The sequence below is a fragment of the Molossus molossus genome, unplaced genomic scaffold, assembly GCF_014108415.1.
Source record: "Molossus molossus isolate mMolMol1 unplaced genomic scaffold, mMolMol1.p scaffold_m16_p_17, whole genome shotgun sequence".
Lineage (NCBI taxonomy): Eukaryota > Metazoa > Chordata > Mammalia > Chiroptera > Molossidae > Molossus > Molossus molossus.
This window is the reverse complement of record NW_023425352.1, coordinates 39,392,845-39,412,287: the sequence shown is the minus strand read 5'-3', so window position 1 is coordinate 39,412,287 and position 19,443 is coordinate 39,392,845.

The window sequence follows — 19,443 nt, the reverse complement described above, 5'->3', positions numbered from 1 at the left end:
CTAGGAAAATAATATAGACCAGTAGAGTCCTTAGAAAAAGAGGCAAACTAGCCATATTCTAAAGACTGCATATTCTAAAGACTGTTCTAGGCCCACACATCAAGTTTAGCTCACACTAATTAAGTTTAAAGTTAAAAACTACAGTTAAGAGAATTAGACTAATATAGTTAATTTGAGCCAACTTAACTGTATCCCAGAACATAACCCAAATCAAATTAAAGTAATTGAAATATATTTTTAAAATTCAAAATATGTTATCCTATATCAAACATGTTTAGGTATGCAAGAAGCAGAAATACATACCTCATAACCAGGAGAAAGATAAATTAAAACTAGAAAGGACACAACTGATAACATTTTAAAATAAGTAGCCCTGGTGGGATAGCTCAGTTAGTTAGAGTATTGTCCCGATACACCAAGGCTGCAGGTTCAATTTCTGGATGGGCCACATACAAGAAACAACCAATGAATGCATAAATAAATGGAACAACAGATTGGTGTTTGTCTGTCTGTCTGTCTGTCTCTCTCTCTCTCTCTCTGTATCCCCCTTCCTCTCTCTAAATAAATTAAAAAAAAATTGAATAAGGACATTACAATGTTTTTATAAGTACATTTAAGATGTTTAAGAAGCTAGAGAAAAGCATTAAGTATGACCAAGAGAGAACTGCAGATATGAAAACAATTAAACTCAAACTGATAGAAATGAAAATGTACTACTTTAGTGAATACATTTTTTATAGGATTAAAAAACAGACTAAACAGTTTACATTTTAAAAAGATTAGGGAACTTGAAGATACAGCATTAGAAACTATCCAAATTAATCACAGATAGAGAAAAATATTGGAAAAGACTTAACAGAAAGGACATCAGTGAGTTGCAGGAAAACAGCGAGTGGCCTAAGATCTGTGTAGCTGGGTTCTCAGGAAAGAGGTAGAAATGGGGGTGAACAAAACCATTTGAAGAAAAAACGGTCGTAGTTGTATGCAATTTTATAAGAACTCTAAACCCACAAATTTAAAATTCTCAAAGGACCCATGACAAAGGAAACATGAAGAATATCACACTAGACATGAAGAATGTCACTGTTGAAAAGCAGTGACAACAACAAAAAACTTTAAAGAAACATTAAATAAAGAGAACAAAAGTAAGAATAATATTGAAATTCTTGTCAAAGGCAGTGCAGCCACAAGACGATGAATTTCTATCTTTTGAGAAAATAGTGTCATTTTTGTTTCTTTTTTAAAAAATGAAGACAAATTGAAAACTTACACAATTTAGAAATAGAAAAGTGGAAAGAATTTTTACCAGCGGAACAACTCTGAAGAAAATGATAAAGGAAATTCTTCAGACAGAAGCAAAGTGACACCTATAAATATTTGGATCTATACAAATAAGGGGAACAGCAGATATAAATATGAAAGCAAATATAATTTTTTTCTTCTTATGTTTTTATTTTTAAAATGCTTTGATCTTTAATGTCCATATAATATCACTGCATTGTATGTATATAAAATATGTACAAGTAAAATATATGACAAAAGATTACAAAAGGAAATATATTGAGTCAATTACTTTTTTTTTTTTTACAAAGATAGCAAGACAAATCAATGTGTGAAATAATAATCTATTCAACAAATAGGGTTGGAAAATTGTATATCCATATATAAAAAAACAAAACAAGCGCAGCCCTGGCTGGTTTAGCTCAACAGTTAGAGCATAGGCCTGCAGTCCAGAGAGACCTGGGTTCAGTTCCTGCAAAGGGTGTGTACCTCAGTACCTTGTTGCAGTTTGTCCCTGATCCTGGTTGGGTTATGAGGGTGGCAACCACTCGATGCATCTGTCCCTGTGACGTCAATGCTTCTCTTTCTCTCTCCCTCCCACTCTATCTGAACAACAACAACAACAAAAAAAAAAACAAGCATCTATCTCAACCTGTACTTCATGCTATATTAAAAAATGAATTCTAGCCCTGGTCAGTTGCACAGTGGTTAGAGCATCAGCCTGCAGATGGAAGGGTTATGGGTTTGATTCCCAGCCAAGAGCACATACCTGGGTTGCAGGTTTGATCCCTGGTTCCTGTTGGGGTCATGCAGGAGGCATGTGTCTCTCTCACATCAATGCTTCTCTCTCTCACTCTCTCTCTCTCTTTCTCTCCTTCCCTCCTTCCCTTCCACTCTATCTACAAATCAATGGAAAAGTATTTTTGACTGAGGATTAACAACAACAACAACAAAAAATCCTCAGTGAGACATAGATCAAAATTACAGGATTAAAACTATACAATGTCTAGGATAAAACATTTAAAAAGTAAATGACTGAGTTAAGGAAATGTTTAATAAAACATAAAAGTATGAACTATAAAAGAAAAGGAGATAAATTGTGCTGTGTCAACATTTAAAGTCTTTCCTCTTCAAAAAGACATGTTAAGAAAATGAAATAGATATCCATATACTGGAAGAAAATGATTGTCAAACATGTATCTGTAAAAGGTCTTGTATCCAAATACATAAGAAATATTTTCAATTCCATAATAAGAAAAACTATAAAAAGGCAATGAATTTAAATAAGATTTCACCAAAGATATGGATTGGAAATATGTAGATGAAAAGATGTCTGCACATCTTTAGTCGTTTGGGAAATGGTTATTAAATCCATGAGACACCACTGCACACCACCGGATTGACTACAATTTAAAGACTAACAGCACCAAATATTGACAAGGATGTTTACCTGCTGGACCTGTCATACATTGAATTTAGGAATGCACATGTTCGAGCTGCTTAGGAACATAATTTTGCAGTATCTGTAATGACAAATATAAATAAGCATATCTCTAAAGCATTAGGATGAATGAAGGAATCCAGAGATAAACCACTAAACACAATTTGATTCCATTTATGTAACTCTAGAAAGGGCAACATGGAAGTGGTAGAAAGCAAAAGTCAGAAATTTAGGAAGGAAGGGCTTTTCCTTATGCCATGATCTGATGGAAGTAAATCAGAAGTTTTTGGTTATGTCTTTACTTAAAGTTGGAAAGTTCTAATTTTACTCTGGGAGCTTTGAGGGAGGTGAAATAACAGATGATGATTTTAAGTAAAATCATAAAAATGTCACCCCAAAATGGATGCTGATATGAAAATATTTTAATAATTTGCTTCCTGTTTCATCAGGATTACTTGATGGTTTAAGAACTGACAAGTGAAGCATTCTAATGCTATCTAGAAAGATAAGCAAATTTCCAAATAAAACTAATAAAACCCAAAAAGCCAAATGTTACTGTAAAGTATAAAGAAGAAGGAAAATAACAGAAAATGTCAATTGGAGTCTAAGAACTGTATAAAAGTCATCCAGCAATAAGTGCCCATGAATACCATATATATGTGCTGTGTTGATTAGTGGAAGGTAGAATGATTATTAGTGGTATAAATCATAGATAGATGACAGATAGATAGATAGATAGATAGATAGATAGATAGATAGATAGAATGATTATTAGTGGTACAAATCATTGTGAATGTTTGACAAGGGAGGGGATAAGGTTTGCAACACTTTGATAAATATATCAAAAGATAATCAAAAGCAATAAATAATGTTGATAATAGCATTTCTCAAATGTTATTTAGATCATTAAACTAAAAGCAATAAATAATTAAGAGGTATATTATTTTCTAAAATAGAATAGTCCCTGGAATCTCTTGATGAAAAAGGTAAGATGTTCAACATGGCAACACAATCAACTTCTCCCTAGAAATGTATATACAGCATCTTCATCCTGTCCTACCTCCACTACAGTCTGCCTTTAAGATGCTTACCCATTGTGGGCAAACCAAGCACCAGAATTCCTGTACAGAAAAACACATTCTTGGAGAGAGAAAATACAAATAAAAACACTTCCAAACAAGCAAAAAAGCAAAACAAAACCACCTCAACTGACCTATGCATTCCAAGGAAACTGTAGATGTAAGCATGGAGGGAGGCATTTTGGGGAAAGATTTCTAACACGGGACATGTATTGTTGAATTACTGAGTATTTTATACGTAGAAGCTTTTGTAATTATTGACAGAATTTATACATGGTAATGAGTCCTTGAATGTAAATATGTTCCAGTTTCTAGTTGCTATATAACGTTCCAGTGAAAGGAAATATTGTGTAAGGAAAAAAAAAGAGATCATGATGAGAGGGAAAATCTCATTAAAGTCAATTTCTGTGAGATTATTTTATTGTTAATGTTAGATTGCCAGAAAATGACTGATAAAAAAGAGGAGACACCATACAAGTTCTTTATGTCATATTACTGGTGATCTTTTATCTTCTGATTGAAGCTGATGTTCATGGGCAGAGCTGCTCTGTCCAGAAAATGAAATACAATTTTAATATCTTCAAGTGAACCAAACTTTGTCAAACACATTAGTTACCTGCTCCATAAATTGCTCTCCACTTATTTTTTAATGTCTATTTTTCATGGAAAACTAATTGTGCTGCTTCGAGTGCTGATTCATAAGCTAGCTCAAATATGGAAATTTTATATTAGCCTTATGTGAGCTTAGTGTATTATTTTTCTAGGGCTGTTATAATGCAGTACTGTTAACTGGGTGGCTTAAAACAACAGAAGTTAATTTTCTTGCCCTGAAGTCCAGTGTGTGCAGGGACATTCTTCCTCTGAAATTGGTAGGGGAGAATCCTCCTTTGTGGCTTTCTAGTCTCTGGTAGTTTTATGAAAATCCGTGGTATTCCTCCCCGGTCACATGGTCTCCCCCACTGTACATTGTATCTTTGTATTTCTTCTCTTCTTGTAAGGACACAAGTTATATTGGGTTGGGAGGCCATCTTACTCCTCATCTTAATTTAGCTAATTACATGTGCATAATCTTTTTTCCAAATAAGGTCACATTATGAGGTATTGGAGTTTAGGACATCATCATATTTTTTTGGAGGCGACACAATTCAGCCATAACAGACAGCTTCTGCAGTCATTCATATTTTTTATGGACCTCTTCTACAACAGCCTTTACATAGCATTTATTTGTCTGCTCTATGAAAGTTGGAATTACGCATTTTTGCATCACTAGCTCTTGGAATAGTGCCCGACATATGGTTACCTGATTGTGGGACCCGAACTACAGCATTATGAAACCTAAATAAGATGCCTCTTCATCTTTTTTAAGTGTTTTTATGTCTTTCTGTACTTCAAGAATATGATCATGTATATAAAGTGCTTAGCATGTTGCCTAGTACAGAGTAAACACACAATAAATAATCAAGGTAGTATGATTATAACTTCATTCTTATTTATTCTTCATTCCCTTACTTCTAATACCCGGGTCTCTCTTTTTTTTGTTGTTAAATATTTTTTCTTTATTGATTTTAGAGTGAGAGGAAGGAAGAGAGATAGAAACATCAATTAGAGAAAACTGATTGGCCACCTCCTGCATGCTCCTCACTAGGGATCTGGCCCACAATTTGGGCATGTGCCCTGACCAGGAATTGAACCAGTTACCTCTTGGAGCATGGGGCAATGCTCAACCACTAAACCACACCGGCAGGGCTACCTGAGTCTTCTACTCCAGTTACATAGCCTGAGTTTGCTTTCTATTAATAGTAGCCTCATCTCAAAGTATAGGAAATAGTAGTAGGTGAAACAAGAATTTAAAAATAAAGAGTGCGTTCTTATAATAGAATTAGTAAAAAAAAAAAAAAAAAAAATTATCATGAGTTTTATGGCCTTTGAAGACATCACTTTTCTTTCTCTAAAATGTTCTATCTCCTGGCAGTGTACTGAGAGAAATAACTGTAACTCTGTAGTACTTTTTATGATAAATATAAGCATAAAATACTTCATAAGATACTTTTCAAATTAATTAATTCAAAGGGAAGGATGGAAACAAAGGCATCACAAGGTTACATTTCAGTTAACCCTTGAGAAATGAGGAGACGAGATGTGACGTTTGAGAACAAAAGCACAAAGATGAGAAAGTTGTGTGGTTAGAGAATCATGAGTAAACATAAGGGACCAAATTATGGGGTTGAATAAGGGTAGGGTTTGGGGAGATGCAACTACTAAATGTGACAGAGGCCATGATGCAGTGATACTAGTTGCTTTACTGAGACTTTTTCTTGAAGATTTCAAAGCCTACTTGATAAAAATCTAATTTTAGAAAGATAATTTGTGGGAAAAAAATAATTTCAATGGGAGGAAGATGTTTGCAGAGCTGTTATATTAGTGTAATAATAAGATAATGGGGCAAGAACAGGAATAATAATAGTGGGTATGAAAACAGAATTGATAAAATTTAGCCCTGCTGGTGTGGCTCAGTGTTTGAACTTTGACCCATGCACCAAGAGGTCGCCAGTTTGAATCCTGGTCAGGGCACATGTCCAGGTTGTGAGCCCAATTCCCAAAGTGGGGCATGCAGGAGGCAGCCAACCGATGTTCTCTCATCAATGTTTCTATCTCTCTCCCTAAAAGAATCAGTAAAGAAAAAAAATGATAAAATTTAGAGCTCTTTTCTAGGTAATACCAACAGAACACAATTTTAGGTGTATGTGTGTGTGTTAAACATTTAGGGGAAATGTTTAACAATGGTAAATAAGATAGGAATAGAACCCAAAACTCATTTGATAATGGTTAATATTATCAATCTGACCTTCGACAAACATTGAAAAGTCTGTACCTTCCTTTGGGATTTCCAGCGTATTTTAACATATTAATGATTCTGAGAATTCCTTCAAGGAGAAAGAAAAATTGCTTAAATGCTTTAATCCCAGATTCCCAAATTTGTTTGGTTGTGGGGCCCTTTTTTTCCTTAACATCTACCAAATAAAAATATTTCATGTAAAAATGTTTGCTGATGTTGATTAAACATAAAGTTTCTATATAGCTATAAAATGATATGTAATGTATAGCTCTAATATGAACATATTCTGAACTGAATTTAAGAAGGACTGTGGATACAATTATATTCTATTAGTGTAGAATTAAAACTAAGTGAGCCATGGCCAGTGTGGCTTAGTTGGTTGGGCGTTGTTCCATGCACTGAAAGGTTACCAGTTTTACTCCCTATCAGAGCATATGCCCAGGTGTTGGACTAGATCCCCGATATGGGGCATGCAGGGGGTAGTTGATTGGTAGTTCACTTTCACAGTGATGTTTCTCTCTCTCTCTCCTTTTTAATTAAAAAAGAAAAAAACAAAATCAATTAAAAAAAAACAAACCTAAATGCAGTTATATAAAACAATAACACTGTAAATGAATATGTGTCATTGAAAACCTTATTTCAGCTTTATAAAATGACAAAAATAATATAAAATTTTTACTCTTGGGTATAGTTATCACCTTAAAAATAAAAATTAATTTTCTTATTACATCTGTGAAGCAACAAATAATCATATGATTAACATGGCTCTGGAGTAGTGTAGTGTTAATAATAATATAGTATCATCTAGTTCATCTAGTTCTGATATTGTATAACACAAACTCATTTCCCCATGTACATATGTTAACAGCCTTTATCAGTCTTTGATTATAAAAATATTCTCCCTCAAGCAAACCTCTTGAAATTTAAACACTCATTTAAATGTGTCTACTCCATTATTAATTTTGTAAAATTAGAGATTATATTAATTTGTCAGCATAGTATTTAACAACCAGGTTCAGTTCTACATTATTAAATAAATGGCATTTGAACCACATATTAAGAAAATGAGAGCCCTGGCCGGTTTGGCTCAGCGGTTAGAGCGTCGGCCTGCGGTCCTGAGAGACCCGGGTTCGGTTCCCGCTAAGGGCACATACCTTGGTTGCAGTTTGTCCCCAGCCCTGGTTGGGTCGTGTGGGTGGCAACCACTCGATGTGTCGCTTTCACGTCGATGTTTCTCTCTCTCTCTCTCTCTCCCACTCACTCTATCTGAACAAAATATCGAAAAAAAATGTCCTCGGGTGAGGATAAAAAAAAAAAAAAAAGAAAATGAGAAATAGCAATATCCATTCTGTTGTTTAAATTCAATTTGTTTATATTATCAAAAACTCTTCTACCTCCAAGGTTTTATTCTTGGCTAGTTATTCTCCCCTTTCTCTATGGCTTCTCTGTATCAGATCATAGGGTTTTGTACAAGAATGTAGGTGTGATAATTTTTCAAATTCTTTCAGTGTTGGGGGGGAACTATTCACAGTTTATTTACCACTGGTTATACTTGAACAGGCAAGTCTTACTCGATTGCCTGTGGATTCTTATCAATGGCTAACATGATATTTATTACGATTCTGATGTACTCTGTAAATTCTGTTGATTGTAATCATTAGGATGGGAAATCTGTATAAATCCTTAACCAATGCTCTGTTATGGGTAACCTGTGGTTATTTCATTCTTCATTTTTATTTTTATTTTAATTTTTAATTTAATTAATTAATTAATTTTTGTTACAAATGTTTCTCCTTTTTCTCCCACTGATTTCCCCCTCCCCCTCCCTCCCTGCCCTGTCCCCAGCTTTGTTGTCCATGTCCATTGTTCATGCATACAAGCATATAAGTATCCCTCCTCTTCTGGGGATTGTCAGTTTGTACCCCACTTCCACATATCTGGGACTATCCCATTCCTCAGACTGTTATGTTCATTATATTCCACAAATAAGTGAGATCATATGATTCTTGCCTTTCTCTGTTTGGCTTCTTTCACTTAGGATAATACTTTCCAGGTCCCTCCATGTCATCTCAAAGGACAAGATATCTTTCTTTCTTACAGCTGCATAGTACTCTGTTGTGTATATGTACCACAGTTTTGTTATCCATTCATCTACTGATGGACACTTGGGCTTTTTCCAGTTCTTAGCTATTGTAAATAGTGCTGCTATGAACATGGGGGTACATATATTCTTTCTGATTGGTATTTCAGGCTTCTTAGTGTATATTCCTAGAAGTGGGATCACTGGGTCAAATGGAAGTTCAATTTTTAATTTTTTGAGGTAACACCATATTGTTTTCTACAGTGGCTGCATGACTCTGCATTCCAACCAGCAGTGTGCTAGAGTCCCCTTTTCTCCACACCCTCACCAACACTCGTTGTTTGATGATTTGTTGATGGTGGCCATTCTGACAGGTGTGAGGTGATACCTCATTGTTGTTTTAATTTGCATCTCTCTGATGATTAGTGATGTTGAGCATTTCTTAATATGTCTCTTAGCCATTTGTATGTCCTGTTTGGAGAGGTGTCTATTTGCAGATGACATGATACAATACATAGAAAACCCCAAAGACTCCATCAAAAATTTACTAGACTTAATAAACGAATTTGGCAAAGTACCAGGATACAAAATTAACGTCAAGAAATCAATGGCATTCTTATACGCCAATGATGAACTCACAGAATGAGAAACTAAGAAAACAATCTCATTTACCATTGAGGCAAAAAAAATTAAGATACCTAGGAATAAACTTAACCAAAGAAATAAAGGACCTATTTGCAGAAAACTACAGGTCATTGAAAAAAGAAATAGAGGAAGATATAAAAAAGTGGAAGCACATACCCTGTTCATGAATTGGAAGAATTAACATTATTAAAATGTCCATACTACACAAAGCAATCTATAGATTCAATGCAATCCCCATCAAAATACCAATGACATACTTCACGGAATTAGAACAGATACTTCAAAAGTTCATATGGAACCAAAAAAGACCTCGAATAGCCATAGCAATCTTGAAAAAAAAAGAACAAAGTTGGAGTGATCACATTACCAGATTTCAGATTATACTACAAAGCCACTCTAATCAAAACAGCCTGGTACTGGCACAAGAATAGGCATATAGACCAGTGGAACAGAATAGAGAACCCAGTAATGGATCCAAGGCAATATACTCAATTAATATTTGACAAAGGGGGCAAGAGCATACAGTGGAGTAAGGACAGCCTCTTTAATAAATGGTGTTGGGAAAATCGGAAAGCTACATGCAAAAAAATGAAACTAGACCATCAACTTACACCGTACACAAGATTAAACTCAAAATGGATAATAGACTTAAATGTGACTCACGAATCCATAAAAATCCTAGAAGAAACTCTAGGTAACAAAATTTCAGACATCATACGCAGACTTTTCACCGATACATCACCTAAGGCAACAGAAACAAAGGAGAAAATGAACACATGGGACTACATCAAACTCAAAAGCTTCTGTGCAGCGAAAGATAACAATCATCAAAACAGAAAGGCTACCCACTGTATGGGAGAGCATAATTGCCAATGATATATCAGTGAAGGGGTTAATTTCCAATATATATAGAGTGCTCATACAACTCAACAAAAGGAAGACAAAAAAACCAATTAAAAAATGAGCAAAGGAACTAAATAGATACCTCTCCAAACAGGACATACAAATGGCTAAGAGACATATAAAGAAATGCTCAACATCGTTTTTATTTTTAAAAATTTATTTGAGTAAGCATAAGAGAGAGAGAAACATCGATGTGAAAGTGAAACATACATTGATTGCCTCCTGCACGTGCCCTGACCGAACCCACCAACTTTGATGTACAGGACAACACACCAACCAATTGAGCCACACAGGCCAGAGCCCATTCTTCATTATTAACAAAGAAATTGCTTTGGGCTATATTATAAAATATAACAAATATATCAGATGAAAGATGGAATCTTGTCTAATAGATGTCTTACTCTATTCATAGTTAGAAATTATGTTTCAAGCAAGGACTTGGATTTCTACGCTCCCTTTTTGTCTCCCTCCTTTTCTTCCCTTCCTCTCTTCCTTTTTTTCTTGTTCTTTTTTTTTTTTTTTTTTTTTTTTAACACATAAGCACCTATGTTTGTGAGAACATAATGAAACAGGAATCATCATACTCTTTCTGGTAAACAAAATGTGAATGTGAATGCAGGGTTTCACAAGTTCATAGGCCTGATACAGTGTTATCACTTTTGGAAATGCACCTGTGTTCACTGGATAGGGCTGCCTAAACAAATACTGTAGACTAAGTAGCTTAAATGATGGAAATGTATTTTTCTTACATTTCTGGATCTTAGGTGTTGGCAGGTTTGGTTTCTTCTGAGGCCCGTCTCCTTGTTGTGCAGCTATCTGTCTTCTCATTGTATACTCATGTGGCTTTTCCTCTCTACATGTGTATTCCTCTTGTCTCATTTTTATGAGACCAAATTTCCCCTTCTTATAAAGACATCAGTCAGATAGGTTCAGGGCTCATACTAAGGGCATAATTTTAACTTAACAACCTCTTCAAAGACCCTATCTCAAAATGTAGTCATATTCTGAGGCATGTGGATTTGGGCTCCAAATTAAGAGTTTTAAGGAGAACTCACTCAACCTATAATAGATCTCTAACAAAATATCATAAAAGTTGGGTATATTTTATGTAAATCAAATTTATTGCAGCATTATTAATTTTTAAGACTTGATTTTTAAAAAGAAGTTTAAATTTCACAGCATATTTGAAAGAAAGGAACAACTTAAGATAAACCAAAGAATGTATGCATATATGCACAACCAATGGACATAGGAGTTTGGGGAAAGCAGGAGGATAGTGGGAGAGGAGCAGAGGGGGTTAATGTGGGAAAAGGGGGGGAGGATATCTGTTATAATTTCAACAATAAATTTAATTTAAAAAATTTTTAAAAAGAAAAACAGCAATCTCTCTTATATTCCCCTGCTCCCACATATACGTAGTCTCCCCCATTATCCAATCCCTCACCAGAGTGGTACATTTGTTACAATTAATGAACCTACATTGACACACCATAATCACCCAAAGACCAGAGTTTATATTCAGTTTCACTTTTGCTGTTGTATAGTCTATGGGTTTGGAAAATGTGTAATACCATGCATCCATCATTATGGTATCATGCACAGTGTTTTCACTACCTAAAAATTCTCTGTGCTCTGCCTATTTATTTTTCTCAATATTCCCCAACTGGCAGATCTTTTTACTCTCTCCATTTGCCTTTTCCAGAATGTCATATAGTTGTCTTTTATCATACAGTATGTAGTCTTTTCAGATTGGTGAATTTCACTTAGTAAAACGCATTTAAAGTTCCTCCATGTCTTTCTAGCTTTTTTTTTTTTTAGTGCTAAATAATATTCCATTGTCTGGTTATAACTTTGCTTATCCATTCACCTACTGAAGGACATATATGTTGCTTCCAAATTTTTTTCATTTATGAATGAAGCTGCTATAAATAACTGTATGTAGATTTCTGTGCAAACATAAAATTTCAACTCCTTTAGGTAATAACATGGAGCACAATTGTTGGATTATGTAGTAAGAGTATGATTAGTTTTATCAGAAATTGCCAAACTGTCTCCAAAATGGGTGTGCTGTTGTGCATTCCCACCAACAATGAACGGGTTTCTGTTCACCAGCACTTTCTGTAGCCAGTGTTAGATATTTTGGCAGTTCCTATAGGTATGTAGCGGTATCTCATTGCTGTTTTAATTTACATATCCCTGAGGACATGAGATGTGGAACATCTTTTCATATGTTTATATGCCATCTGCATATCTTCTTTGTTGAAGTATCTGTTAAGGTCTTTTGCCCATTTTTAAACTGGGTTGTTTCATTATTGTTGAGTTTTAAGAGTTCTTTGTATATCTTGGATAACAGTATCTTATCAAATGTGTCCTTTGAAAATATTTTCCCCCAGCCTGTATCTGCTCTTTTCTATTTTTCGACATTGTCTTTTGCATAGCAGAAGTTTTTAATTTAATGAAGTCCTACTTATCAATGATTTCTTTTATGGATCATGCCTTTGGTATTATATCGAAAAAGTCATTGCCATACTCAAGGTCATCTATGTTTTCCCCTTTTATCTTCCAGGAGTTTTATAGTTTTACATTCTACATTTAGATCTGTGATCTATTTGAATACATTGTTGTGATGTGAGTAAGTCTGTATCTAGATTCTTTTTTATTTATTTTTTTCATGTGTACATCCAGTTTTTCAGCATTATTTGTTGAAAAGACTGCCTTTACAAATTATCTTGATCCTGCTCCTTTGTTAAAGATCATTTTTCTGTGTTTGTGGGGTCTGTTTCTGGGCTTTCTATTTGTTCTCTTGATCTGTTTGTCTATTCTATATCCAATACCACACTACCGTGGTTACTGTAGCTTTATAATAAAGCTAAAGGAGATAGCAGCATCCTCCAACTTTGTTCTTATTCTTCAATATTGTATTGACTGTATTCTTTACATACCAATACTATGTTTTTAAGTTGTGCTCATTGCATATGTATACTTTCTTTATCTTCATAGCACACCTCTTTCAAGAGATAACAGATGTCCATACAGTGTTGAAGGTCCTAGAAGAAGACCACCGGAGAACAGGAAGGTCAGTTAAAAAGTGATACCGTCTTTACCTTTTGGCAGTTGGTATGAATTAGTCTCCTTGTTTGGGCATGAAAAAATAAAACACTAACAGAGAGGTGAAGCAAGGGGTAGGACAGAGCGTAGTCAAATGTCTTGGTTCTTGGTAACAGTGGTTTAAGAATAAGTACTTCCCAAAGAAATATATCCTTTGGGTCTGGGTTTATACAAAAATAAAATAAAATAAAATAAATTTTAGAAAAGGTAATTTAAGCCAGAGTTTTGAAAATCTTTTTTTACATAAGGGCAGCAGATTTATCTTAACTCTTTAAACCATAATTCACTATACATACACTATATATACATATATATATATGGCATTGAAATAGCATGATACTTCAATTGTGGCCACTGGTGAAGAGAAAGGCAGGGTTTATATCATCAAATTTGCTTTTAATTTCTAGACTCTCTCTTTCTTTTTTTTAACTACAGCACCTGTCTTGATATTGGTCCTGAGTAATGAAAAAGCAATGATTTCCTGACTAGATCAACCACACAGAGCTTTGTTTGTCCTAAACATAAAGGTCATAAAGTGTGAAAGTATGGATTAGCGTCATTTCTTGGTGTCCATAGGAATCGATTCCAGGAACCCCTGCAGATACCAAATCTGAGGATGCTCAAATCCCTTATACAAAATGGTTTAGTATTTGCATACAATATAGACATATCTTCCTGTATACTTTAAATCATCTCTAGATTACTTATAATATATAATGTAATGTAAATGCTATGTAAGTAGATTTTATACTGTATTGTTTAGAAAATAATGACAAGATAAAAAAGGCTGTACGTGTTCAGTACAGATTCAACCATCAGTGGCCTAACTACATAGTACCTGGCAGGGAAAATGTAACATTAAAAAAATACTTTGATCCACAGTTAGTTGAATCCTTGGATGCAGAATCCATGGATACAGAAGGCCAACTATATATTCTTTTATATTTTTACAGAATGAAGATTTTTCTGGACTGTAGTTTGTATAGTCACCTTTTTTTTTTTTGAGTTGATGTACACATCTCATAAAAATAAAATGACCTTATGGACAATGAAAAGAAAAAATCAATACATTGAATCAATGGGACAGGGACTTAAAAATCAAAGTTCTCTATTGAAAGATATAGGATTCCATAAATGCTTTAGAAATTTCTCTTAGTATAGTACTGCCTGGTATTGCTATTGATTTTCTAAAAAAAGAGCTTTAGAAACCCAAAGCCCTTGGAGAAGTATTTATATGTTAGGTTATAATTCAATACAATGTTATTTATTTTGTTGCTCGAATTGTTCCAGGTTTGGTCATTGGGAACACTTTCAGTTTGCTTTAGTGTCTATTTGACATACTCTCAACAATGCAGGGTTTGTTTGTATGTTTTTTGAGTACTTCTTATATTTCTTGCCCCAATTCTAAAATCAACCATTTCCCCAAGGATTCCTGGTTCCTTTTATTGAAGAATTATATTAGAAACCAAGATCTGGGACTGGGTGTGTTCATTTTTACTGGAGTAGTATTGTTTCTAGGCCCTCTAAGCTGACAGAGCAAGAACATACATGTGAGTATATTAGCCCATGCATATACACACGTCTATAAATATTTTTATGTGTAACTATCTATACCTATGTAAAGTGAAATATAAGTTTATGCTGATGTCTTCATTTCTACATGAACGATTTTAGCCTCTTCCACTTGCTTACCTGTAAACTTTCTCCTTCAACAGTTTGAATTTTGGCTTCTTCATTTCTATTCTTTTTTTAATAGTTAAGATTTGGTGTATATATGTAGTGGTATCAGAATTGTTAAACTAAATTTTTGTGGGAATCAATTTTATCACCAGAGTATAGTGCGTTGCACACTTTCTTTTGCATTTTTAGTTTTACAAACTACACTTATTTCCAAAGTTACTTAGGTCAATAATCTTTTCCCCCTCACCATGAAGTTATGTTGTTTCATACAGTTATGGTACACTTTATTTTGTATCTTGCTGTATTTGATGTGGGGATCTTCTGTCCTTAAATGATTATTTTAAAATTTGCATACATAATGGCTTACTCTTTGTGTTAAGGTTCTATGGGTTTTCATAAATTGTTATTGTTATGTATCCACCATGAATGAATGGCATTCATTCATCTTTTGACCATCTCTGTACTTTTGCCTTTTCTAGAATGTCATACAATTGTAGTTATATAATATATAGCATATTCAAATAGATGTTTTTTATATAGAAATATGCATTTCAGATTCATACAGGTCTTCTCATTGCTTCATATTTTGAATCTTTTTATCACTGAAACATATGATTATATAGATGCACCATAGTTTGTTTATCCTTCCACTTCTTCAAGGAAATCATGGTTGCCTCCTTTTTTTTTTTTTTCCATAATGAATAAAGTTGCTTCAGATATTCTTACATAAATTTTTTGGGGTACATACGTTTTCAAATCAGTTCAGTAAATATTTAGTAACATGAACATTGTCTTCTATGATAAGACTATGTTTAGCTTTGTAAGACATTAACACAAGGTCTTCTAAAGCAGTCGTACAATTTTATATTCCAGCTGGCAATGAATAAGATTGTTCTGTTGATCAGAATCCTTATTAGCCAATGGTATTCTTTTTTATTTTAGTTTAGTTCATGTAATAGTTTGTAGTGATACCTTATTGTTGTTTTGGTTTTAGCAATTACTCAATGACAAATGATGTTGAGCATTTTTTCATATACTTATTTTCAATTTGAGTATCTTCTTTGGCAAGGTGCATGGTCAGCTCTTTTTCTCATCAAAATTTTATTGTTGTTATTGTGTGACTTAAGGGTCTTTGTATATTTTGGATTTAAGGCTTTTTACCAGATATGTGTTTTTTAACATAGTATTTTCTCAGCCTGTAGTTTGTGACTTTTGTCTTTCATCATTGTTTTTCATACAATAGAAATTTTAAATCTTATCTAAAACAAATGATCTTTTTTTAATTTATAAATTATGCTTTTGATTCCATATCTAAGAACTCATCATCAAACTTATGGTTACATAAAATTTTTTTCTCCTATGTTTTCTTTCAAATACCCAATTCCTCCAGCTCCAATTGTTGACAAAACTTCTTTTTCCATTAAATTGTCTTCTAATCTATTTATTTTTGTCAAGAATCAGTTCATTATACTTGTTGGGGTCTTTCTTGGTTCTCTATTCCATTACATTGATCTATGTGCCTATTGTCCCCGCCAATACTACACTGTTTTGACTATTGCAGCTTTTTCAGGTAAGATGAATTCTCCAATGTTGTTCTTATTAGTATTGTATTGGCTATTATACATCTTTTGCCTTTGGATGTATACTTTATAATCACGTTGTCAGTATTTACACAATAAATTTCTGGTATTTGATTGAGATTTTATTGACTCTAGACATCAAGAGGGGAATAAATATCATCTTAATAGTACTGAGTCTTTCAGTTCATGAACATGAAATATCTTTATTTGATATATGAGATTTCATCAGTTTTTCAGTTTTTGCATATAGATCCTGTTTATACTTTTTTATAATTATACATAAATATTTCATTTTTGCACTACTAAAAGGATAAAAGGATATTTTCTAAAATGTCACAATCCTATCATACATTGTTAGTCTATATGTTTTGTATATTACCCATGTATCTTGCAACCTCATTTTTTTACTTATTCTACAAGTTTTTTGTTGTTGAGACTTTGAGAATTTTTACATAGATGATCACATCAAATACACTGTCATTTCTTTTTCTTGTTTTAATGTACTAGCTAGGACTGTCAGTCCATTGTTGAATTGGCTTGGTAAGAGAGGACATCCTTACCTTGTTCCCAATCTTAGGGGAATAGCATTTATCCTTTCCACAAGTATGTATGTGGTTAACTGTAGATTTTTGAATATATTCTTTATCTTGGCTTGCTGAGAGGTTTGGGTTTTTGTTTATTGCTTGTTTGTTTTTTGTTTGATTTTTGTATCATGAATGAGTGTTGGATCTTATCAAATGGTTTTTCTGTATTAGTCGATATCTGATTTTTCTTTAGGCTATTAATGCAGTACATTTTTAAAAATATTAAACAAAACTTGAATATTTGTATTGATCCCACTTTGTCATGTTATATAATGCATTTTATACTTGGGTGGTTTTGATTTATGTGTGCTGATTGCTCCAACTATCATGACTTCAAAGAGTTTTGCCAAATGCTGATCAGGAGGCCATTCCAGCCCTGAGAAAGTTCTGCGGTGTGGCCCCCTAATGGCACCAGCAAGCTGTACCAGGAACCTGGGAGGCCTTTCTTACTGGGGAGTGTGACCTGTTAGATGGGTAAAATGCTCTCTTAATAAAATTTATCAGCTTCTGTCTTCATTGAGCATTCCTCTAGTTGTTTTTTATTAGATTCTGGTGTTCTGAAAATTAATTCTGACAGATTTTGCTAATTTAATTATTGCTTTAGTGACAGAATGGATTTTTTGAATTTCATATTCCACTATTTTCAGTTATGTTATACCAAAATGAATAGTATGGTGATGCAGGAAGGAGGGAAACTTTATAGATGTTCGATAAAATCTTGGAGAATTGAAATTACAATCCTTAAATAATGATTTAAGAGATATCATAAATAGAAAAACTCTCAATCTTGACCTGCCCTCTTGAACATATTGGGTAAGGGTAAGAGAGTTTGGTGGTCTTTGGGACAGCCCTTTGGAGCTATCCTATGAGGTGTATAGCATGGCTCATATTCTCCATCATGGCGTTGCTCCTCATTGCAAAGTTTTGCCCAGTCTGCACTAAAAATTAGGAAAAAAAATATTCTGAGGCAGCAATCTGCTCCCTAGTTATTAACTCCCTTGTATTAATACATCTTAAATTTCTAAACAGAAAATGTGCTGAAAGGCTTACGCTATGGCAAAAATGTATTGACAATCACTTGTAGGACCAGCATATTTAGGTGACACTAAACTAAAGGCTGATAATTGCTTTCAGAATTGTTGAAAATAGCATTCTAGTGCTAAAGAATACAAATATAGATAAAAATGGTATTATTTTTAATATGGAAAACATCCTGAAAAAAATAATAAAAGGATTCAGTGAATATGAAATGCAGGTACTGAAATTGACTGAGAATGGAGGTTTCTTTCAGAACATGAAATAAAATATGGAGGAATGTGTTTGCATCTTGTTAAATAAACCAACAGCTATAAAAAATAAGGCCATGGTCAAGCAATTTTCATTGCTGACATATGACAGTTATGTTAAGGAAGTTGCAATTGTCTGTATAAGTGAAATATTTATAACACAGCAATCCATATGAGAATTTTGTGATGCTGGAAGCAGGATAAGAAAAGAAAAAAATAACTTCCCCAAAAGTCTGTTCCAAAAATAGACTTCACCGAAAGTCTATTCCATGATCTATATATCCTTGTTTTTAACTTAAAATGCTAGTCCCATGGATTTTAACAAAGCATATGCAATTTCTTTGATCATTCCACTGACCTTTCTTTGCGACTTGTGGATTGCATATGCCCTTTAAAAAGCTAAAGTAATAGTTTATAAAGCTAGTGACAGATTTATAGGAAAAAACGACAATATTTTGTTCAGCCAGTCTGATATGAGAAGGACAGTTGTCTCAGGTACTTTTTAAACTGGCTATATCTAAGATATAATTCTGTGATATAGAAAAATGTCAGGGATCTAGTGTGGCAAAGATGAAGGTCTCTAACTCTACACTTGTTGTTCTGTAAATATCCCCCAATCTTAGGTTGTGTCTCTGCCATTTATTGACTAACCTATTCCTCCTCACTTAAATGGTTTAAAATTGTTTTTATTATCAGATAATATGTGAAAGCAATTTGCATGTTTTTGAAAGTCATAACAAAATTAGACATATGTCTTTCTTTTTAATGGCTGATGGAATTATAGCCTAAGTTTTTAGTGTTTATTCTTTCCCCTATATTGTTGACTAGTCACCATTTTATCTTTCTTCTCCTAAGTAAAATAGAAAGTTACTGGTTGAATACAGTGTGATAGTTGCATTTTTCATGCTGAAGGTTTTTCTTCGCCCTACACATTATTTTA